We start from the raw sequence: 27,205 nt of genomic DNA on the forward strand, positions 1-27,205 counted from the left end.
GTGGATTCTGCATCTTTTTTCTCCCAATCTCTCAGGTTTTGTAAGGTTTCCAATGTCTTCAGATCTTTTCTGTGTGATGTATGGGCGCGAGTGCAAGTACGGAGCTCCTTACTTCTCCACCATCTTGCCCTCTCTATCACTTTTTTTTTCCAAAGAATCAGCTCATTTCATTGATCTATTTTTTGTTTTGTGTTTGTTTTTGTTTTCTGTATCACTTATTCGTTCTCTAATTATTATTATTTCCTTCCCTTTTTTGGCATTTTATTTTATTTTATTTTATTTTATTTTAATTTAGAGCTTCTCTGTAAATGTAGGCTTTCATAGTTTATTAGGGATTTTTCCTGCTTCTTGAAGCAAGCCTATATTGCCATATGCTTCCCTCTCTGAATTGCTATTGTGGCATCCTAAATCTTTTAGACTGTGGTGTTTTCATTTTCATTTGTTTCTATGTATTTTTATATTTCACCTTTGATTTCCTGGTTGACCCATTCATTCTTTAGTAGCATGTTGTTTAACCTCCATATATTTGTGCTCTTTCCATCTTTTCCCCTTGTGATTGATTTCTTGTTTCATACTGTTGTGGTAAGAAAAGTAGCATGGTATGATTTCAATCTTTTTGTATTTGTTCAGGCCTGATTTTTGACTTTATATGTGATATATTCTGGAGTATGTCTTATGTGCACTTGAAAATAGTGTGTATTCTATTTTAGGAAGGAATGTGTTGAATATATCTGTTAAGTCCATCTGGATCAGTGTGTCATTCAAAGTGTATCATTGTTTCCCTATTAGTATTCTGTTTAAATGGTCTGTCCATTGATGTAAATGGAGTGTTAATGTACTCTACTATTATTGTATTATTATCAATTGGCTCCTTTCTGTTTGGTATTATTTTATATATTTAGGTGTTCTATGATGGGGGCATAAATATTTACATTTGTTGTATCTTCTTTTTTAATTGTCCCCTTTTTTTTATGATATATTGTTCTTCTTTGTCTTTTGTTACAGTCTGTGTCTTAAAATCTAGTTTGTCCAGGGGCACCTGGGTGGCTCAGTCAGTTAAGAATTCAACTTTGGCTCAGGTCATGATCTCGCAGTTTGTGGGTTTGAGCCCCGCATTGGGCTCTGTGATGATGGCTCAGAGCCTGAAGATTCTGTTTCTCCCTCTCTGTCCCTCCCCTGCTCATGCTCTGTCTCTCTCTCTCTCTCTCTTTGAAAAATGAATAAACATTTAAAAATAATTTAAAATCTACTTTGTCTAGGGCACCTGTGTTGCTCAGTTGTTTAAGCATCCAACTCTCTTGGTTTTGGCTCAGGTCATGGGTTCAAGATCACAGTTTATGAGTTCAAGCCTCACCTCAGGCTCTGTGCTCCCAGTGCAGAGCCTGCTTGGGATTCTCTCTCTCTCTCTCTCTCTCTCCCTCTCTCTCTTCCCTCCTACTCTCTCTCTCTCAAAATAAATAAATAACTATTTTTCTCTTCCCTTCTCCCATGGTCTTCTCTTAAGTTTCTCAAGTTCCACACATGAGTGAAAACATATGATATCATTCACTGACTGATTTATTTCACTTAGCATAATACCCTCCAGTTCCATCCACGTTGCTGCAAATGACAGGATTTCATTCTTTCTCATTGCCAAAGCAATGTATATATAAACCACATTGTATATATAAATCACATCTTCCTTATCCATTCATCAGTTGATGGACATTTAGGCTCTTTCCATAATTTGGCTATTGTTGAAATATAGAGAGAGGGAGGCAAACCATAAGAGACTCTTAAATACAGAGAACAAACTGAGGGTTGGTGGGGGGCAGGGGAGAGGGGAACATGGGTGATGTGAATTAAGGAAGGCACTTGTTGGGATTAGCACTGGGTGTTGTATGTAATTGATGAATCATGGAAATCTACCCGCAAAACCAAGAGCACACTGTATACACTATATGTTAGCCAACTTGAATATAAATTATATAAATAAATAAATAAATAAATAAGCTTAAAAATAAATAAAAAAATAAACTCTAGTTTGTCCAATATAAATATTGCTACTTAGGCTTTCTTTATCATCCTTTCATATGATAAATATTTCTTCATTCATTCACTTTCAATCTTCAGGTGTCTTAAGTCTAAAATGAATTTCTTGTAGGCAGCATGTAGATGGGTCTTGTTTTTTATCCATGTTATACCCTATGTCTGTTGATGGAGTATTTATTTCATTTACATTCAGAACAATTTTTGACAGGGGCGCCTGGGGGGCTCAGTCGGTTAAGCATCTGACTTCGGCTTAGGTCATGATTTCATAGTTCGTGGGTTCAAGCCACATTGGGCTCTGTGCTGACAGCTAGCTCAGAGCCTGGAGCCTGTTTTGGATTCTGTGTCTCCCTCTCTCTCTCTCTCTCTCTCTGACCGTTCCCTGCTCATGCTCTCTCTCTCTCTCAGAAATAAATAAACCATTAAAACTTTTTTTTAAAAAAGAGTAATTTTTGACAGATTCGTATTTAGTGCCATTCGGTTAATTGTTTTGACATTGTTTCTGAAGATTTTCTCTGTTCCTTTTTTGTCTCACTTTTGGTCTCTACTTTCGACTTAAAGCGTCTCCTTTAATATTTCTTGCAGGACTGGTTTAGTGGTCACAAACTCCTTTATTTTTTGTTTGTCTGGGAAACTCTTTTTTTTTTTTAACGTTTTATTTATTTCTAGGAGAGAGAGAGAGAGACAGCATGAGCAGGGGAGGGTCAGAGAGAGAGGGAGTCACAGATTGAAACAGGCTCCAGGCTCTGAGCCGGCAGTCAGCACAGAGCCCGATGCGGGGCTCGAACCCATGAACCGCGAGATCATGACCTAAGCGAAAGTCGGACACTTAACCGACTAAGCCACCCAGGCGCCCCTGTCTGGGAAACTCTTAATCTCCCCTTCTATTCTGAATGACAGCCTTGCTGGATAGACTTTTCTTGGCTGCAGAGTTTTCCCAATCAGCACTTTAAATAACATCATGCCACTTGCTTCTACTTGCCAAGTTTCTGCTGAGAAATCTGAAGCTAGACTTATGGGTTTTCCATGATATGTTACTAACATCTTTTTTCTTCTCTTAATATTTTTTATCGCTATATTTTGTAAATTGAATTACAATATGTCTTGGTGTTGCCCTGCTTTTGTTGATTTCAATGGGAGTTCTCTATATCCCCTGGTTCTGGATGTCCTCTTCCCCAGATTAGGGAAGTGTTCAGCTATTATTTCTTCGTAAAATTTCCATCTCTTTTTCTTTTGGGAGTCATATTATATGAATGTTATTAATTTTGATAGAGTCACAGAGTTTACTGAATCTAATCTCGTATTGCATACTCCTTCTTTCTCTCTTTTGTTTTGCTCATTACTTTCCATATATCCATATATGGACTTCCCTCTCTCTCTGACCTTCCCCTGCTCACGCTGTCTCTCTCTCTCTCAGAAATAAATAAAACATTAAAAAAATGAGGAGAGCACTTGTGGGGATGAGCACTGGGTGTTATATGGAAACCAACTTGACAATAAACTATTAAAAAATAATTTTTTAAAAAAATAAAAAATAAAAAAATGTCAGTATCTCCATCCATGTCAATACAAATGGCAAGATTTCATTCGTTTTTATGGCTGAGTAGTATTCCATTGTATATATGTACCACATCTTCTTTATCCATTTAGTCGATGGACACTTGGGATCTTTCCATAGTTTGGCTCTTGTAGATAATGCTTCTATAAATATCTGGGCACATGTATCCCTTTGAATTCATATTTTAGTATTCTTTGAGTAAACAGATCATCATGCAATTGCTGCTGGATCATAGGGTAATTCTATTTTTAAGTTTTTGAGGAATCTCCATACTGTTTTCTAGAGTGGCTGAGTCAGTCAGAGAAAGACAAATACAATATTATTTCATTCATATGTGGAATTTAAGAGCCAAAACAAATGAGCAAAGTTGAAAAAGAAAAAGAGAGAAGCAAACCAAGAAACAGACTTTTAACTTTAGAGAACAAACTGATGGTTATAAGAGGGGAAGTGGGTGGGGGGATGGGTTAATCATGTGATGGGGATTAAGGCATACACATGCTGTGATGAGTTTCAGGTGTTCTATGGAACTGTTGAGTCACTATAGTTTACACCTGAAACTAGTATTGTCTTATATGTTAATTGGAATTTAAATAAAAATTTAAAAAATAGTACTACCATAAATAAAAAAGTAAATTTTATTGTCTATAATTAGAATGTATTTAATAGAATGTATTTAAAAATAAATACATACTATTAGAAAATATTTATCTATGTACCACCTAAGATAATCCTTCATACCACTATCAGTATGCATATCACATGTTGAAAAATACTGGATGAAATAACCTCTTCAGGCCCTTCCTACAACAACATTTTGTGCTAAAGTGAATACCTCTTTTCTCCATTGTGTGCCTCCAATATTTTATTTTCAGCATACTTGTGTATATTCTTTCTACCTGTTGTTTACATTGTCCTGATAATTCTAGTTGCATGTTTCCACCACGGAAATAGCTATAGTTGCCTATCTCCCCATGACATACTAATTAGACTTTCTTCCCAGATCACATCATTTCTCTCACCTTAGGAAGTGAATTACTACTGCTAATCTCCCTGCCTTATCCTTTTAAATTCACTGCTAGCCTGACTTCAGAAATCAGTGTCCTGTCATTGTAGCTTCATGGTAGGCTGCCCCAACCATATTTGTGATACTGACTTGAATGGAAAGGCCTACTACTACAATATAGAGCCATTTGAGCAAACGAAGAGCAGAGGAAGGAAAGAATAAAAGTGTAATACTTCAATGAGCATGTTGGTGGAAAGGTTTTAAGAAAGTACCAAAGACACAGTGCCCCACTTCTTTCTTTCCTCCATTTTAATTTCTGAGGGAAGTGATAAGACTGAAATGGTCATAAGGGTAAAAGGCAATCTCCAATTGGTTTAGGGGACAGTGGGAAATGGACACAACCCCTCTGTAAGGGAAGTGAGAGCTGCTTGTGATAATGGAAAGCTGATAAGCATGAGCCTGTCACTGGGAATCTGCAGGCGTGGTGTCTCTCTGGATTAGCTAAGTGATTAAGAAGTTCCTGTTCTCTTTATACATTTGCTTAGACAATCTTATGTATTTATTTGTTTAATATTAAAGCAATAATGCAAATCTTTTTCTTTTACACTAAATAGGATCCTTCCCTGACTCAGAAATATAAATTTTGGGAACCACACCAAGGATGTTATTTCTTTCCTGCAAATGAGGCTGAGACTCCAAGTTTTTCTGGTTTGGCTTGTTGGCTAATTTTATAATTAGGCTTTATAGCCTATTATCCTCCTCCAATTTATAGGTGTGGTAGCATCTAGATCTAGTGTGAAAAATCCACGCATACCCAACTCCCTAGCCCCAACACACACACACACGCGCGTGCACACACACACACACACACACACCACTAGTCAATGTCTTTGCTCAAAAATTTCAGCCGGAGTACAACTAATCTTGTGGAAGCTAGCAGGCCTGCTAGAGTTTGCCTGGGATGGTGCTTTACCAGGAAACTTTCCAACTCTGGTGACCTGCTCATTGTTCATTGGCCATTCCTAAACTGAATTTAATCATGCCTCTGAATGTCTCATATAGCAGTTTAGTTATTAATTTTTATAAGTTATGGGCATTATGGGAAAAATGGAGGCATGTTCCCAATATCTATGGCCAGAAAGGGACTCTATGGCTAGTATAGTTAAAAGCTGCCATTGCTAACAATAATAATTATCCTTTATTAAGTGCTTTTGTAGGCTATAATCTCATCAGTGGCGGTTCCAGGTTTTGTGAGGCCTGAAGCTTATATAACTTTGGGGACCCTCTTTACGAAAAACACACTGATCCCTGCCAGAACCTTGAAAGGGCTCATTCAAATGAGGGGTTCTGAAGCTCCAAGTTCATTAATTTCATTGCATTTTATTTAATCATTTTGACAACTCTGAGAAGTAAGTACTAGCAGTATACCTTTAAAAAAGATAGATGAAGAAATTAACTTATAAAGAAGTAAAATCAATTGCCCAAAGTTGTACAGCTTATAACTTGTCATTGTTTTTCTTCCACAATCTGTTTCTAGGCTTTCTCTTCTCAGCTAATTAGATTTCCTTCTCCAAAATATCCTTATATTTTGCTGGTCCTCTTACTATGGCTTTCCTCCCCTCTCTCCAGTCCTCAGGCTGGGCTCCACGCTAGTAGTTTGTCAGCTGGCTTTCAGAAAAAAAAAAAAAAAAAAAAAAAGGAGAAGCAGAAGGATGAAAGGAGGGGAAGAGAGCAAAGGAATAACATCATCTTCTGGGCCCTGACGCACTAGTTATCTGCATGTCTTTTAGCTGTTGTTCTTCAGGTTCCATGCCTAATTTAACTCTTATACTCCTCATCTGTCTCGTTGGGTATAGAGGAAAGCATAGGCTGTTATTTCAATCAGGCCATCTCCCTAAGACTTAGGATGGGATGGAAGGAGCTGAAGATATTGCAAGTTGCTATTCAGTTTATTTTTTTAAGCCAGCTAATACAAAAGAGAGCCTGTGGTGTTTCCTAGAAGGAGAGGGAAATTGATTACAGCTTCTAGTCCTTCATATCTCCTCCTGCACACCCTTTATTATGACTTCTACAAGCCACATGATAATTATTAATGTGTCAAGAGGCAAAGAATATAAAGGAAAAGTTGTGCCTTTGCCCTTAACTATTGTCAAGGGTTACACAGTTACCTGTGAGCCACATTTGAGTCCTAATTTGAGACAAGCTAAGTCTAAAAGACTAAAAGGAAATGTGAACTAACGTGCTGTGTTTGATAAACCAAGTGTTCCTTCACTGGAGCTTTTCGCAAAGATGGATGTTCTCATTTCTCCCACTAACAGCATGGTTCTTAATATAGCATAGTGCTTAACACATTTTATTGACTAGATGGATAGAAGAAATGACAGGAAAGAATCTTGTGTTTATTTTCCAAGTTTCAATAATTTATGTTTTTCAAAATCTGAATTTGCCATCTGAGGTTTTACTTTTCCCCACAAGTAATGTTGAGGCAGTATTACTCAAAAGCAAACAAAAACTAGGGCTGAAAATAACTTAAAGACTGTTAAGAATGTAAACTGTTTAGCAATCCGAAGATGGATATGGCTTCTTGAAAACCTTTTCCAGATGGGACAATGAACTCATTATGACATTGAAGCATACCTAGTCTACACAAGGAATTGTATTGGGTACTCTTTTTTTAAAAAAAAATTTAATGTTTTATTTATTTTCAAGAGAGAGAGAGAGGCAGCGAGAGCAGGGAAGGGTCAGAGAGAGAGAGAGATACAGAATCTGAAACAGGCTCCAGGCTCTGAGCTAGCTGGCAGCACAGAGCACGACAAGGTACTCGAACCCATGAACTGTGGGATCATGACTTGAGCCGAAGTCAGATGCTTAACCGACTGAGCCACCCAGGCGCCCCATGTATTGGGTACTCTTGAAAATTTTATTTCAGTTATATGCCGATTTTCATCTGCACAACACAAAAATCCATTAATTGCTATAAACAGTTCAATGTCCTTTCATGCACTTGAAGATAAGAGAATATTTCTAGTATTATTGAAAATAGCATTTGTTGGAGTGGTAGGAATCCTATGTTGTGTAGAACTCCCCAAATTTTATACATTGAGATGCTAAACGTCCACAGGATAAAGCGATTCATTTTTAAAAGAATATGTGGAGGGTTTTAGACTTGTCTATATGGTTCCATGCCAGTATTGTTATATGGTATATATAATATGGCATATTATATATACCATATAATAATACTAATACCTTGTTAGCTGGACAAATGATGGGAAAATATATGGTAAGATAAGGAGTTCTTTTTTAATGTTTTATTTATTACTGAGAGAGAGACAGCATGAGCAGGGGAGGGTCAGAGAGACAGAGAGACACAGAATCTGAAACAGGCTCCAGGCTCTGAGCTAGCTGTCAGCACAGATCTCGACATGGGGCTCTAACCCACAAACCGCGAGATCATGACCTGAGCTGAAGTCAGACGCTTAACCGACTGAGCCACCAAGGCACCCCATATAAGGAGATCTTTATAACCCCTACCACAAGGTTGTCTTTCATTCAATAGGGATATGATTTCATTCAACAAATTCATATACATGTTAACTTAATCTCTGTCCCTTAAGTTTCCTCATCTGTAAAATGGGGATGGAAACAATACCTACCCATAGGTTATTAGAAGGATTCAATGACTTTATATGTGCATATAAATATATATAACATATGTACATATATATGCATATGCACATATATATGAATATAATTCAAAGAATTTTTGTGTATATAAAATATATAACGTGTATATGTGTCGGATATATAACATATGTGTGTGTACGTATATATATATATATATATATATATATATATATATATGAGACACAGAATGAGAGAGAGAATATGCTTAGAACAGAGCTTGGCACATAGTTAATGTCAATAACTATTATTATTGTGAATAATAATACCAGGTACTCAGGTTACAGAAATGATAATGCCTATTGCCTAACCTCAAAACTTTATAATCTAGTAGGGAGGAGGCTATTATATCAACAAATATGGCAGAGAAGAGCAGAGAGGAAGCAATGGTCAATTTTTCATGAAGGAATTAAGTAAGGAGGGGAGATGATCTTCAGTTAGTTCTTTCAAGAAGGTGGATAGAGATCTTAGGCCATTTTAGACAAAGAAAGCAAGATGAGCCAAAGGATAGATGATGGAAGAAGCCTGGCATTCTCAGGGATTTATAATACAAGTAAGCAGCAAAAGCTCTGCTGCTTGAGAGGTAGGTAGAGTCCAGATCACAGAAGGTTAAAGATGAGTCCCAGGGTACTGCTTTAGATGCTGAGGTACATGATGATGCCATTCAAGTAGTAAGCTGGTGAAATACAGCAGGAGGAACAGAGTTTAGGACAGAGTAAGAGAAGATTATTAGAAGACATTCAGGCAGAAATATTAAGCAAGTGGGCAATTAATTATGTGTTTGGTAGTACTGGGCTCTGAATCTCATATTCCTTACTTGAAAAAAAAGGGGGGTTCTGGAGAGTATAGTAGTCCTTACTTTCCAGGGTTGTTATAAGGAATAAATGAGAAATAAATGTAAAAGCACCAGGCTCAGTGACTTGCTCATATTAGATATTAAGTACACAATAGCTATTATTATTTATTCTGTCCCTCTGCTCTCTCCCTCCCTTTGCTTTGTTTCTTTTTGTTTCCTCTGCTTTGTTCTTGTTGTTGTTTTTTTTTACAAATAGTTTATTGTCACGTTGGTTTCCATGTAACACCCAGTGCTCATCCTCACAAGTGCCCTACTCCATGTCCATCTCCCCCTCCCACCCCCTACACCCATCAGTCCTTAGTTTGTTCTCAGCATTCAAGAGTCTCTCATGGTTTGCCTCTCTCCCTCTCCCCCACTATTTCCTCCCTTTCTGTCCCCCATGGTTCTCCGTTAAGTTCCTCCTAATCCTCCTATACATGCAAACATATGGTATTTGACCTTCTCTGCCTGACTTATTTCGCTCAGCATAACACCCTCAAGGTCCATCCATGTTGCTACACATGGACAGATTTCATTCTTTCTCATTGCCATGTAATATTCCATCGTATAGAAAAACCACATCTTCTTGATTCATTCGTCCGTTGATGGACACTTAGGCTCTTAACATGTTTTGGCTATTGTTGAGAGTGCTGCTATGAACATTGGGGTCCATGTGTGTGTCAGCATTTCTGTATCCCTTGGGTAAATTCCTAGCAGTGCTATTGCTGGGTCCTAGGGGAGTTCTATTGTTAGTTTCCTGAGGAACCTCCACACTGTTTTCCAGAGGGACTGCACCAGTTTACATTCCCACCAAGAGTGTAGGAGGGTGCCCGTTTCTCCACATCCTCGCCAGCATCTAGAGTTCTCTGATTTGCTCATTTTAGTCACTCTGACTGGCGTGAGGTGGTATCTCAGTGTGGCTTTGATGTGTATTTCCCTGATGAGGAGGGATGCTGAGCATCGTTTCATGTGTCTGTTGGCCATCTGGATCTTCTCTTTGGAGAAGTGTCTTTTCATATCTTCTGCCCATTTCTTCACTGGGTTGTTTGTTTTTCGGGTGTGGATTTTGGTGAGTTCTTTATAGATTCTGGATATTAACCCTTTATCTGATATGTCATTGGCAACTATCTTTTCCCATTCTGTCTGTTGCCTATTAGTTTTCTGGATTGTTTCCTTTGCCGTGCAGAAGCTTTTAATCTTGATGAGGTCCCAGTAGTTTATTTTTCCTCTTGATTATTCCAGCAGTATGTTAAACAACAGTGGTGAGAGTGGACATCCCTGTCGTGTTCCTGATCTAAGGGGGAAAGCTCTCAGATTTTCCCCTAGAGGATGATGTTAGCTGAAGGCTTCTCATAGATGGCTTTTATAATGTTTAAATAAGTTCCTTCCATCCCGACTTTCTCAAGGGTCTGTAATAAGAAGGGATGCTGTATTTTGTCAAATGCCTNATGGTTTTTATCTTTTCTTTTGTTGATGTGATGTATCACATTGATTGATTTGCGAATATTGAACCAGCCCTGTAACCCAGAAATGAATCCCACTTGATCTTGGTGGATAACTCTTTTTATGTGCTGTTGGATTCGATTTGCAATTATGTTGTTGAGGATTTTTGCATCCGTATTCATCAAGGATATTGGCCTGTAGTTCTCTTTTTTTGCTGGATCTCTGTCTGGCTTGGGAATCAGAGTGATGCTGGCTTCATAAAATGAGTCTGGAGGTCTTCCTTCAATTTCTACTTTTTGGAATAGCTTGAGAAGAATTGGGATTAATTCTGTTTTAAATGTCTGGTAGAATTCCCCAGGGAAGCCATCAGGTCCAGGGCTCTTATTTGTTGGGAGATTTTTGATCACTGATTCGATTTCTTCACTCGTTATGTGTCTGTTCAGATTTTCTATGTCTTCCCGTATGAATTTTGGTAATGAGTGTGTGTTTAGGAATTTGTCCATTTCTTCTAAGCTATCCAGTTTGTTGGTATATAATATTTTGTTGTATTCCCTGATAATTGCTTGTATTTCTAAGGGGTTGGTTGTAATAAGTCCATTATCTTTCATGAATTTGTCTATTTGGGTGCGTTCTCTTTTCTTCTTGAGAAGACTGGCTAATGGTTTGTCAATTTTGTTTATTTTTCCAAAAACCCAACTCTTGGTTACATTGATCTGTTCAACTGTTTCTTTGGTCTCTATGTTGTTTATTTCTGCTCTAATTTTTACTATTTCTCTTCTTCTACAGGGTTTGGAGTGATCTTGATGCTCTGCATCTAGTTCCTTTAGGTGAGCTATTAGATTTTGCACTTGCGCTTCTTCTAGTTTCTTGAAATAGGCCTGGAGTGCAAAGTACTTTCCTCTTCGGACTGCTTTGTCGTATCCCATAGAGTTTGGATTGTTGTATTTTCATTTTCCTTTCTTTCCATATATTTTTAAATTTTCTTCTCTAATTTCCTGATTGGCCCATTCATTCCTTAGTAGGGTGTTCTTTAACCTCCATGTGTTTGGAAGTTTTCCAGACTTCTTCCTGTGATTTATTTCAAGTTTCAAAGCATTATGATCTGAAAATGTGCATGGTATGATCTCAATTCTTTTATATATATTGGGGGCTGCTTTATGTCCCAGTATGTGATCTATCTTGGAGAATGTGCCATGCGCACTTGAGAAGAAAGTGAATTCCCTGGCCTCAAGATGTAGAGTTTTGAAAATATCTGTCAGATCCATCTGGTCCAATGTGTCTTTCAAGTCCATTGTTTCTTTAGTGATTTTCTGTCTCGTTGATCTATCCATTGCTGTAAGTGGAGTATTAAAGTCTCATGCTATTAGCACATTCTTATCTACAAGCTTGTTTCTGTTTGTGATTCATTGTTTTAAATATTTAGGTGCTCCCATTTTCGATGCGTAGACATTTATGATTGTTAGTTCTTCCTGATGGATAGACCCTGTAATTATTATATAATGCCCTTCTTCATCCCTTGTTATTGTCTTTAATTTAAAGTCCAGTTTTTCTGATATAAGCATAGCTACTCCAGCTTTGATTTGACTTCCAGTAGCATGATATATATTTCTCCATCCCCTTACTTGTAATCTGGACGTATCTTCCAGTCTAAAATGCATTTCTTGTAGACAGCCTATAGATGGATTTTGTATTTTTATCCATTCTGCTACCCTATGTCTTTTGATTGGAGCATTCAGCCCATTTACATTCAGTGTTATTATTGAAATATGTGGGTTTAGAGTCATTGTGTCCTTTATGAGATTCATGCTTGTGTTGGTGTCTGTGATATCTTGCGTTCCTTCTAACACTTCCCTCAGAGGGTCCTCCTCAGGATTTCTTGTAGCGCTGGCTTATTGGTGACAAACCCTTTCAATTTTTGTTTATTTGGAAAGACTTTTATCTCTCCTATTTTGAACGACAGGCTTGAAGGATAGATGATTTTTGGCTGGATATTTTCTGTTCATCACATTGAAGATCTCCTGCCATTCCTTTCTGGCTTGCCACATTTCATTAGATAGGTCTGTCACCCTCTGATAGGTTTCCCTTTGTATGTTAGGGCCCTTTTCTCCCTATAGCGTTCAAAATTCTCTCTTTATCCTTATATTTTGCCACTTTCACTATAAGTCGTGCAGAAGATCGATTCAAGTTACGTCTGAGGGGAGTTCTCTGTGCCTCTTGAATTTCAACTTCTACTTCCATCTACAGGTTGGGGAAGTTCTCTGCTATAATTTGTTCCAGGACTCCTTCAGCACCTTTCCCTCTCTCTTCCCCTTCTGGGATTCCCATGATATGGATATTGTTCTCTTTGATTGTATCGCTGAGCTCTCCAACTCTTCTTTCATGTTCCTGGATCAGTTTATCTCTCTTTTTCTCAGTGTCTTCTTTTTCTATAATAGTGTCTTCTAAATCACTTATTCTCCTTTCTGCCTCTTCATTCCGTGCATTGGACGCCTCCAGTTTATTATGTGTCTCATTTATCGCATTTTTTAATGGATCATAACTATTTTTAAGCTCCATATTGTTTGTAGCCATAGTTTCTCTGATGTCCTCCATGCTTTTTTCAAGCCCGGCGATTAATTTTATGATTATTGTTCTAAATTCTTGTTCAGTTATGTTGCTTATATCTGTTTTGAGCAGTCCTCTAGCTGTCATTTCTTCCTGGGGTTTCTTTGGAAGAGAGTTCTTCCGTTTCGTCATTTTGTTTAGCTTTCTATCTCTTGTTACTTTTAAAAGCTTGTTGTCCACTGGGCCCCTGCGAGTTCTGCTGTATTAGAGACAATAAACTTTTTTTAAAAAAAGAGTAAAAAAAGGAAAAGAAAAGAAAAGAAACTGCCCTCAGAAAACCCTTACCAGTAGGTACCATTTGTTGTGGAAGCCTCTCCACTGAGCTGGAGGTCGTTGATGCCCCTATATATTTCTATGTTTCTATCTAATGTAGTGAAATGTAGGCATGTGCTCCCTCCCCCAGCTTTTTTTTTTTTTTTTTTTTTTTGTAGGCACTGGGGTGTGTGTTGTCAGCTTGCAGCAGTAAAGACATCCCCTTGTAATATCTTCTTCTGGGTTCCTTCATGTCTTGGAGGATTCCTTCTGTACCTCAACTTTATATTCAAATAGTATTTGGGGATTTGGCTTGTTTTTTTTAGCTCCTAACCCAGTCCTCTTTTGAAGGGTGTATGGAGTTCAGAGATGGTTGGAGATTAGGCTTGGTCAAAACTGAATTAGCAGAGATGAAAGGGAAACAGAGGATCCCCAGCCTTGTCTACTTCCACCTGGAAAACTCACTTTATTTTTAGCCGAGGAAAAGAGCTGCATTGGAAGCAGGGGGAAGATTCTTTTTAGGAAGTCTACTTTACTAATCTACCATCCACCGGAACTTGGGGTTGGATGCATGAGAGCTTTGTTGCCCTTTTTTCAAGAGTAGCACAGCTGTGTCTGAATTCCTTCTGCTCTGGCCCTCCTCCTCATTTTCCAGCCAGGAGAAAAAGAGGAGGTGGGGGCCCGAGAAAGAGAATGCAAGAGCTAATCACTCCATGTGCTGACCGGGTGGGTGGGTGTGAGAGAAATGGCTGTCTAGTCATTAGCTCAGGAGTATGAGCCTGCTGAAGACAGCATGAGCTCCGGACACTTCAGGAGTAACCAGCTAGAGACATGGGCGGTAAGTTACTGCAGGATTAGAACCCACTCACTCCCATTTTCTGGATCTCGATTCTATCCCCCACTCCCATTTCTCTTTAGGTTTTAGCAGTGGACAGGTGGGCAGTTGGGGAATGAAGCGTATAAACAGTGTTTGGAATCAAATGAAACTCAAAGAAAAAATGAATTTGCTAAGGGCTGAGCAAAGAGGGGCTAGGAAAGGGAAAAGGACTTTGGGGGAGGCTCGAGGGAGAAATGAGGGGGGAACATGGATGGATAGATTTGTATAATTCAGTCTGTCCAGGCTCAGCGTTCTCATTTCTCCTTAAGGAGGTTTGTCTTTGACTTAACCCTATACAGTCAAAGTTGCAGCCAGAAAGAACAGGGTTCAGAAGGCTAACGTTACCAGTAACCCCCTAAGTAGCAGCAGGCACCTAGAGATGCTTCAAAAATGAAAGAAGAGCAGGCAGGAGGTTGTTTCCAGCTGAGGATACTGGGGTCACTGAGCTCCAGGGCCTTGGAGACAGCCTCTAGGTAGGAGCTGCTTTGGGCATGCTGGCTCTTTAAGAAGGGGCTGATCTTGGTTAGAGGAGGAGCCTAGGCTCTAATCAGGCTCTTTAAGAGGTGGCCAAGGGAGTTGGCTCATCTGTGTAGGTGGAAGATTTGGCTAAATTTCTGAGGTTATTGTAGCAAATCAACTTGCAATGGTCACTTGGAATAACTGTCTTTTTGTGGGCTTTTTCTTTAATTCTAAGAATTTGAGGAAATATAAATAGAAAAATATATAAAATTCATTCTTTGAAAAAAAATAAATCCAAACAAATGATAAGGGAAGGATCCCTTATTTCCTTTGGTATTGTCTTTATTGTAAAGGAAAACATATATTAATACTGTCTGTTGTCACTCAGTGTGATAATAAACGGAAAAAAGAGAATAATCTCGAAGTTGGAATTAGATACTGATACAGACTGTGATGGTTTAGAGTAACAGACAGACCTGACTTGAAAACCAAATCAGATTTACTTACTGATTTATGTACTAGATTCATAAGCCTTGGGCATTGATTTTCTCCTCCAGAGAATGTGGATCAGTAATGTTATCTCAAAAGATATTTGGGTAGATTAAATATCATAGTGTATGTTACAGAGGCTACATGTGTATCTTCATTTTCTTACTCAGTTTGAGACTCTTTCTCTGGAGCACTACTGATATTATTAGTGTTTTGCTATTTTGTAAAATTCCTTGTAGATGGGGTGAAAGGAGACCTCAGAAGAATGAATTAGCTTGTCCTATGGCTGAGGCTAGAAGAATGGTTTTATTTGCTTGTGATTTAACATTGTTCCCACTGGACCTTAGCACCTCTAAGAGAAAGGGACACTAGCTTCCCTTTCACCCTCATTCTTTGGGAAAATTAACAAGATTGATATAACCAAAAGGACCTTTGGACAACAGGAATTTGTGACTCATAAGTGACCTCATCCAATTCTTCAGAATTTGTGGGCAGAACCCTTGTATATGAAGGTTGTTAATCCTTGGTGACTATTGGAAACACAGAGAATGGGCTGTGAACAGTGTCTTCTGGTTAGCTTTGAGGACAGAGAGCAGAAAATAGGAAGGACAGAAATATAAATTCAAAAGTAAAAGTGACAAATACATCTAGTTTATCCTCAAACTAAGCTGGCCAATTGCTCTACTTCCAGAGATGTGGGGAGCTATAGGTCCCTCCTGTATTGGCTTTCAGAATACATTGGAAAGAAAATTGGGGAAAAACTATTACTCTCTCCAGATTGTGTGTCTGATGCTGAGAAAAATCCACAATTTATCCTTTATTATTCTGTCAGGGATATCATTATTTGACACATTTATATATTCACTCTTGCTTTGAGTCAGTTGTAGTTTATTACTTCACTTAAATTGATGAGTAATGAGAAGATTACCTTTAGCTGTTTAATTCATTTAGCAAATATGTGTAAGGCACTGAAACAATTGTTAAAAACTCATTTTTGATTCCTTATCAAATGTCTTAATATCTTAAGTTTTAACTGTCTTCAGTGTTTTTTCTTTGCCTGCCCCCTCCCATCTATTTTAGTCCTTGACCCTTACATCAAGCCTTTCTTATCTCCTCAGCAATTCCTTAGACATTGTACATTACTGCCTGTTCTGTTCAATTGATACTTACCATAAATGAACTTAGAATATACTTATATTCATTACATTTTCCTTAAAAATAGTTATTCCTTCAGTTAGTAACTACAAATCAAATGCCATTTATTTTTTCTTTAATACTTTACTGTGAAGTAGGTTTCCATGTAACACCCAGTGCTCATCCCAGCAAGTGCCTTCCTCCATGTCCATCACCCCCCTTCCCCTTCCAACCCCCATCAGCCCTCAGTTTGTTCTCAGTACTCAAGAGTCTCTCATGGTTTGCCTCACTGCCTCTCATTAACTGTTTTTCCCCTCCCCCATGGTCCTCTGTTAACTTTCTCCTGTTCCACGTATAGTGAACATATATGGTATCTGTGCTTCTCTGCCTGACATATTTCACTTACCATAACACTGTCGAGTTCCATCCACATTGCTACAAATGGCAAGATTTCATTCTTTCTCATTGACATGTAGTATTCTATTGTATAGATAAACACATCTTCTTGATCCATTCATCAGTTGATGGACATTTAGGCTCTTTCCATGATTTGGCTATTGTTTCCATGATTGGCTGCTATGAACATTGGGGTACATGTGCCCCTATGCATCAGCACTCCTGTATCCCTTGGGTAAATTCCTAGAAGTGCTACTACTGGGTCATAGGAGAGTTCTAATGTTAAATTTTAAGGAACCACCACACTGTTTTCCAGAGGCACTTCACCGGCTTCCATTCCAACAACAGTGTAGGAGGGTGCCTGTTTCTCCACATCCTCACCAGCATCTATAGTCTCCTGATTTGTTCATTTCAGCCACTCTGACCGGCGTGAGGTGGTACCTCAGTGTGGTTTTGATTTGTGTTTTCCTGATGAGGAGGAATGCTGAGCATCGTTTCGTGTGTCTGTTGGCCATCTGGATGTCCTCTTTGGAGAAGTGTTTGTTCATGTCTTCTGCCCATTTATTTACTAGTTTATTTGTTTTTCGGGTGTGGAGTTTGTTGAGTTCCTTATAGATTTTGGAGACTAACCCTTTATTGGATATGTCATTTGCAACTATCTTATCCCATTCTGTCAGTTTCCTATTAGTTTTATGGATTGTTTCCTTTGCCATGCAAAAGCTTTTTCTCTTGATGAGGTCCCGATAGTTCATTTTTTAATCTTGATTCCTTTGCCTTTGGGGATGTGTCAAGTAAGAAATTGCCACGGATGAGGTCAAGGAGATGGTTTCCTGCTTTCTCCTCTAGGGTTTTGATGGTTTCCTGTCTCTCATTCAGGTCTTTTATCCATTTTGAGTTTATTTTTGTGTATGGTGTGACAAAGTAGTCTAGTTTCATTCTTCTGCATGTTGCTGTCCAGTTCTACTATCACCACCTGTTAAAGAGGCTGTCTTTTTTCCAGTGTATACTCTTTCTTGCTTTGTCAAAGATTAGTTGGCCATACATTTGTGGGTCCAATTATGAGTTCTCTATTCTATTCAATTGGTCTATGTGTCTGTTTTTGTGCCAATACCACACTGCCTTGATGTTGGCAGCTTTGTACTACAGGCTGAAGTCTGGGATTGTGATGCCTCCTGTTTTGGTTTTCTTCTTCATATCACTTTGGCTATTCAGGGTCTTTTGTGGTTCCATACACATTTTAGGATCGTTTTTACTAGCTTTGAGAAAGATTCTAGTTCCATGTTGATTAGGATTGCATTGAATGTGTAGATTGTTTTGGGTAGTAATGACATTTTAACTATATTTATTCTTCCTATCCATGAGCATGGAATGTTTTTCCATTTCTTTGTGTCTTCTTCAATTTCCTTCATAAGTTTTCTATAATTTTCATCATACAGATCTTTTGTATTCTTGGTTAGGTTTATTCCTAGGTATTTTATGGTTTTTTGTGCAATTGTGAATGGGATCAGTTTCTTGATTTCTCTTTCTGTTGCTTCATTGTTGGTGTATAAGAATGCAACCGATTTCTATACGTTGATTTTGTACCCTGCAACTTGGCTGAATTCTTGGGTCAGTTCTAGTAGGCTTCTGGTGGAGTCTGTCGGGTTTTCCATGTAAAGTGTCATGTCATTTGTGAAAAGTGAAAGTTTCATTTCGTCTTTGCCAATTCTTTTTTTTTTTTTTTTCGTCTTTGCCAATTCTAATATATTTTATTTCCTTTTGTTGTCTGATGGCTGATGCTAGGGCTTCCAGTACTATGTTAAACAGCAGTGGTGGCAGTGGACATCCTTGTCATGTTCCTGATTTCAGGGGGAAAGTTCTCAGTTTATCCACATCGAGGATTATATTAGCTTTGGGCTTCTCATAAATGGCTTTTATGATGTTTAAATAGGTTCCTTCTATCCCTTCTATCTTGAGAGTCTTTATTAAGAAAGGATGCTGTATTTTGTCAAATGCTTTTCCTGCATCTATCAACAAGATCATATTGTTTTTATCTTTCCTCTTCTTAATGTTTTGTATAACATTGATTGATTTGAGAATGTTGAAACAGCCCTGTAACCCAGGAATGAATCCCACTTGATAATGGTGGGTAATTCTTTTTACGTGCTGTTGAATTCAATTTGCTAGTATATTGTTGAGGATTTTGGCATCCATTTTCATCAAGGATATTGGCCTGTAGTTCTCTCTCTCTCTCTCTCTCTCTCTTTTGTTGGATCTCTTTCTGATTTGGGAATCAAAGTCATGCTGGTTTCATAGAATGAGTCAGGAAGTTTTGCTTCCATCTCTATTTTGGAATAGACTGAGAAGAATGGGTATTAATTCTGTTTTAAATGTCTGGTAGAATCCCCCAGGGGAGCCATTTGGCCCAGGGCTTTTATTTGTTGGGAGATTTTTGATAACCGATCCAATTTTTTCACTAGTTATGGGCCTGTTCAGATTTTCTATCTCTTCCCATTTGAATTATGCTAGTGCTTGTGTGTTTAGGAATTTGTCCATTTCTTCTAGGTTGTCCGTTTGTTGACATATACTTTTACATAGTATTCCGTGATAACTGCTTATATTTCTGAGGGATTGGTTGTAATAAATCCATTTTCATTTGTTATTTTGAATATCTGGGTGCTCTCTCTTTTCTTTTTGAGTAGGCTTGCTAGAGGTTTATCAATTTTATTCATTATTTCCAGAAACCAAATCTTGATTTCATTGATCTGTTCAACTGTTTCTGGGGATTCTATATTGTTTATTTCTGCCATGGTCTTTATTATTTCTCTTCCTCTGCTGGCTTTGAGGTGTTCTTGCTGCTCTGCTTCTAGTTCCTTTAGGTGTGCTGTTAAATTTCGTATTTGTGCTTTTTCTAGTTTCTTAAAATAGGCCTGGAGTGCAAAGTACTTTCCTCTTAGGACTACCTTTGCCACATCCCAAAGAGTTTGGACTACCTTTGCCAACATCCCAAAGAGTTTGGATTGTTGTATTTTCATTTTCTTTTGTTTCCATATGTTATTTAATTTCTTCTCTAATTGCCTAATTGGCCCATTCATTCTTTAGTAGGGTGTTCTTTACTTTCATGTCTTTGGTGGTTTTCCAGACATTTTCCTGTGATTGATTTCACGTTTCATAGCATTGCGATCTGAAAATATGCATGGTATGATCTCTAGGCTTTTATATTTATTGAGGGCTGTATGTACCATGTGCACTCAAGAAGAAAGTGAATTCCAAAGCCTCAGGATGTAGAATTTTAAGTATATCTGTCAAATCCATCTGGTCCAATGTGTCGTTCAGGTCCATTGTTTCTTTAGTGATTTTCTGTCTATTGATCTCTCCATTGCTGTAAGTGGAGCATTAAAGTTCCCTGCTATTAGCACATTCTTTTCAAAAATATTGTTTCTGTTTGTGATTAATTGTTTTATATATTTGGGTGCTCCCATATTCAGTGCGTAGACATTTATAATTGTTAGCTCTTCCTGATGGATAGACCCTATTATTATTATATACTGCCCTTCTTCATCTCTTGTTACTGCCTTTACTTTAAAATCCAGTTTGTCTGATATAAGTATGGCTACTCCAGCTTTCTTTTGACTTCCAGTAGCATGATAGATATTTGTCCATCCCCTTACTTTCAATTTGAACATGTCCTCAGTCTCAAATGAATCCCTTGTAGACAGCAAATTGATGGATCTTTTTTTTTTTAACCTTTTTGATACCCTATGTCTTTTTATTGGAGTATTTAGTCCTTTACATTTAGTTTCATTATCTGAAAATATGGGTTTATAGTCATTGTGTTCTCTGTAGGATTCATGCTTGTAGTGGTGTCTCTGGTACTTTGTTTTCCTTGTAACATTTCCCTCTTAGAGGCCCCCTTAGGATTTCTTGTAGGGCTGGTTTAGTGGTGATGAATTCCTTCAATTTTTGTTTTTTTGGGGAAAACCTTTATCTCTCCTTCTATTCTGAATGATAGGCTTGTTGAATAAAGGATCCTTGCCTGCATATTTTTCTGTTCATCACATTGAAGATTTCCTACCATTCTTTTCTGGCCTGCCAAGTTTCAGTAGATAGGTCTGCAACCATCCTGATATGTCTCCCTTTGTATGTTAGGGCCATTTTATCCCTAGCTGCTTTCAGAATTCTCTCTTTATCCTTATATATTGCGAGTTTCACTATGATATGTCATACAAAAAATTTATTCAAGTTACGTCTGAGAGGAGCTCTCTGTGTCTCTTGGATTTCAATTTCAATGTCCTTCCCCAGATTGGGAAAGTTATCAGCTATAATTTTTTTCAAGTACCCCTTCACCCACTTATTCTCTCTTCTTCTTCTGGAATTCTAATGGTAAGGATATCATTCTCTTTGATTGCATCACTTAGTTCTTGAATTTTCCTTTTGTGCTCCGGGATCAATGAATCTCTCTTTTTCTTGGCTTCCTCTTTTTCTATAATTGTGTCTTCTAATTCACCTCTTCTCCTCTCTGCTTCTTCAATCCGTGCAGTGGCCGCCTCCATTTTATTATGCACCTCATCCATAGCATTTTGTAATTCATTACAACAATTTTTAAGGTCCATAATCTTCATAGCATTATCGTGTTTGATGTCTTTCATGTCTTTTCAAGCCTAGCGATTAATTTTACCACTATTGTTCTAAATTCTTGGTCTGTTATGTTGCTTATATCTGTTTTGACCAATTCTTTAGCTTCCACTTCTTCAGGTATTTCTTTAGAGGAAAGTCCTTCCTTTTCTTCATTTTGACTAGCTTTCTGTATCTTGTCAGTTTTTAAAACTTGTTATGTGCTCTGCACCTGTGAGTACTGCTATATTAAAGGAGGCTCATTGACTGTTCAGGGACTGTCCATTCAGGAAGTGTCCTTGTAATGGTGTCCCTTGGTCTCTTTTATTGTGCCTTTGGTTATTTTATTTCCATACTCATAGTGATAATTGGGACTCTCCACCTTGTGTACTTTGGCTTGTTTCTTGAGGGAGCCCTGTAAAGGAAAACAGACAGACAAACAGAGAACAAAAGCACTCAAACACACAAATAAATTAAACAAAAAGAAAACCAAAAGAAAAACAAAATGAAACAGAATGAAAGAAAAGCAACAAAAGAAAAAGGAGAGTCTAAAAGCATAAAAGCAGAAGTCCCAGGTACAAATACAGAGCAGCGTGGAAGCAGTGCTGATGGAAGAGTATATATAAAGAGAGAAAGGACAGTGGTGGTGAGAAAGAGAAATTGAACATTGACCAGGCAGGGAGAATAAAACGTTTAATTCAGAGAGAGAAAATGGCGAATATGGAAGGAGACGAGGAAAAGAAACGAAGATAATGTTACCCAGAGAAACTATGTAGTCTGATTATTCCTGAGAGAGAGAAAGGTAGGAAAAGACAGAGCTGTAGAATATGCATTAAGAGAATGGATTAAATGTGACTGTTTAAGCAAACTTATAACCAGAATACCCAGTCCAGTGGAGGGGAGAGATAAAAATGAGAAAAGGGAAAATATATCTGAATAGCAAAATTGATCTAGAGTTAATCACGGCAGTGCATCAATACTGGTCTTGCCCTGGGCTCCGTTAAAAAAAAAAAAAAGCAGCTCCCCAGCACAGATGGGCATGGTTTGGTGCAGGCAGGTCTTGCCTCCACTGTTGGTCTTGCAGGCCACTCCCTGAGGCCCACCCTGAGGTGGTTATGGGGAGAAAAATGGCAGCTCCCCAGTCTCTTTTCGAAACAAGCATTGCAAATAACTCTTATGGGTCCAATCTCCCTGTGCCACAGGTGCAGCCAAGGTGGGCCATGTTCTCTGTCACATGTACAGCCTTGTTTCCAGATCTTGCTCCATGTGCATTAATGATTCTGGCTGAAATGTAATCCCTCAAGCCTGGGAACTTCCTAGCCGGGGATTGAGTAGGGGAATGGTTCCTCATGATGCGGACTGAGTCTCTTGCATACCATCTAGCCCAGATGGAATTTCTGGGACCGAGGCACCCAGTCCAATGAAAGCTCTGCAGTTAGATAGGATCTCTCTCTGAACACCCTCTGGTTAGAGATGGGATGATAAGATTCTTCTCCATCCCAGGCCAAGGTTTTTCTCTTCTCCAAGGACAGTTCTAGGACAAAGGGACCTTTCTCTTCCCTTTGTCTCTCTGCTTAGGGGGCTACCTCCCATCCATGCCTCCATGTCCTGGCCCGTTTTTATCTTTCCCAGTTCTCAGTCATGCACCTATGAAGCTGTCTTCTTAGTGGACTCTGTCTCTTTTCCTCTCAGATTCTTGTTCAGCATCCTTTGGCTTTATCCCTTGTTTGTTTGAGAGATACAGGCAGGAAGTATGGAACTCCCTACTTCTCCTCCATCTTGCCTCTCTCAAATGCCATTTATATGAAACTTTGTCTTATCCTTGCATATAGAAATAAATTCTTGAGTTTCCATAGCACTTTTGACCTGCATTATCTGAAATCTACACTATTCTCTTCCTGGTATTATGGTCATTTGTGTACATGTCTAAGCTCCTAACCCCTTTTCAGACAGAAAAAGGACATGTATTATGGTTGTACTTCAAAATACTTACTCAATTATTTTTCCCATGTAAACATATTTTATAGATGATCTTCTAAGATTTAGCTCCAAAAACTCATATTTTGTCAGGAAAGAAAATCTTGATTGGGATTTATGATCTAGATGATCATCTAGTACCATTGCCATCTTACTAAGTAGAGTGTGAATGTCATATTGGGCTCACTAGTTTATCCAAAGAAAGTGTGAGAACTTATTTGATTTACTTTTTGATGCTCATATAAAAATGTTTTCAATTTGGATTCTGTACCTGAAGTTGGGTTTCTGATGCATATATTATTCCCAACTCAGCTTTATAATCTAGCCTGAGCTTCCTCAACTTTAAAATAATATGGTAACTTGTGATTATGAATAGTGTAAGTATGGTTTTAATTTGTATTTCCCTGATTATGAGAGATGGTGAGCATTATTTCATGTGTCATTTGGCTATCTGGATGTCTTCATTGGAAAAGTGTCTATTCATGTCTTTTGCCCATTTCTTCACTGGATTATTTGTTTTTTAGATGTTGAGTTTGGTGATTTCCTTATAGATTTTGGATACCAGCCCTTTATCTGGTACGTCATTTGGAACTATCTTCTCCCATTCCATCAGTTGCCTATTAGTTTTGTTGATCGTTTCCTTTGCAGTGCAGAAGCTTTTTATATTGATGAGGTCCCAATACTTCAATTTTGCTTTTAATTCCCTTGACTTTGGATATGTGTCAAGTAAGAAATTGCTGTGGTTGAGGTCAAAGTGGTTGTTGCCTGCTTTTTCTTCTGGGGTTTTGATGGTTTCCTCTCTCACATTCAGGTCCTTCATCCATTTTGAGTTTATTTTTGAGTATGGTGTAAGAAATTAATCTGGAAAACAGTGTGTAACTCCCCTATGACCCAGCAATAGCACTGCTAGGAATTTACCCAAAGGATACAGGAGTGCTAATGCATAGGGGCACATGTACCCCAATGTTTATAGTAACACTTTCAACAATAGCCAAATTATGGAAATAGCTTAAATGTCCATCAACTGATGAATGGATCAATAAAATGTGGTTTATTTATACAATGGAATACTGCTTGGCAATGAGAAATAATGAAATCTGGCCATGTGTAGCAATGTGGATGGGACTGGAGGTATTATGTTAAGTGAAATAAGTCAGGCAGAGAAAGACAAATACCATATGTTTTCACTCATATGTGGATGAGGAGAAACTTATCAGGAAACCATGGGGAGTGGAAGGGGGTAAAAGTTACAGAGAGAGACGGAGGCAAAACATAAGAGACTCTTAAATACTGAAAACAAACTGAAGGTTGATGGGTGGTGGGGGAGAGGGAAAGGGGGATGATGGGCATCAAGAAGGGCACTTGGTGGGATAACCACTCAGTGTTGTATGGAAACCAATTTGACAATAAAGTATATTATACAGTAAATAAATAAATAAATAAATAGTATAAGTGAAACATTGGATCCAGTACCTGACTTTTAGTACATATTTCATAAGTGGAAAGTGTCATCATTTTGTTATTTTAACTAATTTATTTTATTGAAATGTTGCTTGATTTTTCTTTCTATTGCTTCATTATTGGTGTATAAAAATTCAACCAATTTTTGTACATTGATATTATACCCACCAACTTTTCTGAATTCATGGATCAGTTATAGTAGGCTTCTGGTAGAGTCAGTCAGGTTTTCTATGAAGAATATCATGTCGTCTCTGAAAAGTGAAAGTTTGACTTCTTCATTGCCGATTCTGAGGCCTTTTATTTCCATTTGTTGTCTGATTGTTAATGTTAGGACATCCAGCACTATGTTAAACAACAGTGGTGAGAGTGGACATCCCTGTCGTGTTCCTGATCTCAGGCGGAAAGCTCTCAGTTTTTCCCCATTGAGGATGATGTTAGCTGAGGGCTTCTCATAGATGGCTTTTATGATGGTTAAGTAAGTTCCTTCTATCTGTTTCTCGAGGGTCTTTATTAAGAAACGATGCTGTATCTTGTCAAACTCTTTTTCTGCATCTTTTGACAGGGTCATATGGTTTTTATTTTTTCTTTTGTTGATGTGATGTATCCCACTAATTGTTTTGCAAACATTGAACCAGTCCTGTAACCCAGGAATGAATCCCACTTGATCTTGGTGGATAATTCTTTTTATGTGTTGTTGAATTCTATTTGCAAGTATCTTGTTGAGGATTTTTGCATCTGTATTTATCAAGGATATTGGTCTGTATTTCTCTTTTTTGCTGGGTCTCTCTCTGGCTTGGGAATCAAAGTGATGCTGGCTTCATAAAATGAATCCAGAAGTTTTCCTTCCATTTTTATTTCTTGGAATAGCTTGAGAAGAATGGGTATTAATTCTGTTTTAAATGACTGGTAGAATTCCCCAGGGAAGCCATCTGGCCCAGGGCTCTTATTTGTTGGGAGACTTTTGATAACTGATTCGATTTCCTCACTTGTTATGGGTCTGTTCAGGTTTTCTATCTCTTCCCGTGTGAATTTTGGTAGTGAGTGTGTGTTTAGGAATTTGTCCATGTCTTCTAAGTTGTCTAGTTTCTTGGCATATAATTTTTCATATTATTCCCTCATAACTGTTTGTAGTTTTGAGGGGTTGATTGTAATAAGCCCATTTTCATTCATGATTTTGTCTATTTGAGTGTTCTCTCTTTTCTTTTTGAGAAGCCTGGNGGGGGGGGGGGTTCTATATTGTTTCCTTCTGCCCTGATTTTTATTATTTCTCTTCTCCTACTGGGTTTGGGGTGTTTTGTTGTTCTCCCTCTAGTTCCTTTAGATGTGCTATTAGATTTTTTTACTTGCACTTTTCCTAATTTCCTGAAATAGACCTGGAGGGCAATGGACTTTCCTCTTAGGACTGCCTTTGCCTCATCCCATAGAGTTTGGATTGTTGTATTTTCTTTTTCATTTGTTTCCATATATTTTTAAAAAAATTCTTCTCTAATTGCCTGATTGGCCCATTCATTCTTTAGTAGGGTGTCCTTTAACCTCCATGTTTTTGGAGGTTTTCCAGACTTCTTCCTGTGATTGATTTCAAGTTTCATAGCATTGTGATCTGAAAGTGTGCATGGTATGACCTCAATTCTCTTATTTTTATGGAGGGCAGCTTTGTGTCCCAGTATATTATCTATCTTGGATAATGTGCCCTGTGCTCTTGAGAAGAAAGTGAATTTCATGGCCTCAGGATGTAGAAGTTCTAAATATATCTGTCAAATCCATCCGGTCCAATATGTCATTCAAGTCCATTGTTTTTTTAGTGATTTTATGTCTAGTTGATCTATCCATTGCTGTAAGTGGAGTATTAAAGTCCCCTCCTATTAGCACATTCTTATCCATTAGTGTTTCTGTTTGTGATTGATTGTTTTAAATATTTAGGTGCTCCTATATTCAGTGTGTAGAGATTTATAATTGTTAGCTCTTCCTTATCCATAGGCCCTGTAATTAGTATATAATGCCCTTCCTCATCACTTGTTACTATCTTTACTTTAATGTCCAGTTTGTCTGTGCTCATGTTGTCTCTCTCTGAGTTTCTAAAATAAATGAAAAAATTAATAAAAAATATTAAAGTCCAGTTTGTCTGATATAAGTATAGCTACTCCAGCTCTCTTTTGACTTCCAGTAGCATGATACATATTTCTCCATCCCTTTACTTTCAAACTGAAGGTGTCCTCCAGTCTAAAATGAGTTTCTTGTAGATGGCAAATAGATTGATTTTGGGTTTTTTATACATTCTGCAACCCTATGTCTTTTGATTAGAGCATTCATCCCATTTACATTCAGGGCTATTATTGATAAAATATGGGTTTAGAGTCATCGTGTCCTTTGTGGAATTCATGCTTGTGGTGGTGTCTCTGGTACCCTGCGTTC

This window comes from Hyaena hyaena, unplaced genomic scaffold (genome assembly GCF_003009895.1).
Source record: "Hyaena hyaena isolate Hyena2069 unplaced genomic scaffold, ASM300989v1 scaffold_2271, whole genome shotgun sequence".
NCBI classification, from domain to species: domain Eukaryota; kingdom Metazoa; phylum Chordata; class Mammalia; order Carnivora; family Hyaenidae; genus Hyaena; species Hyaena hyaena.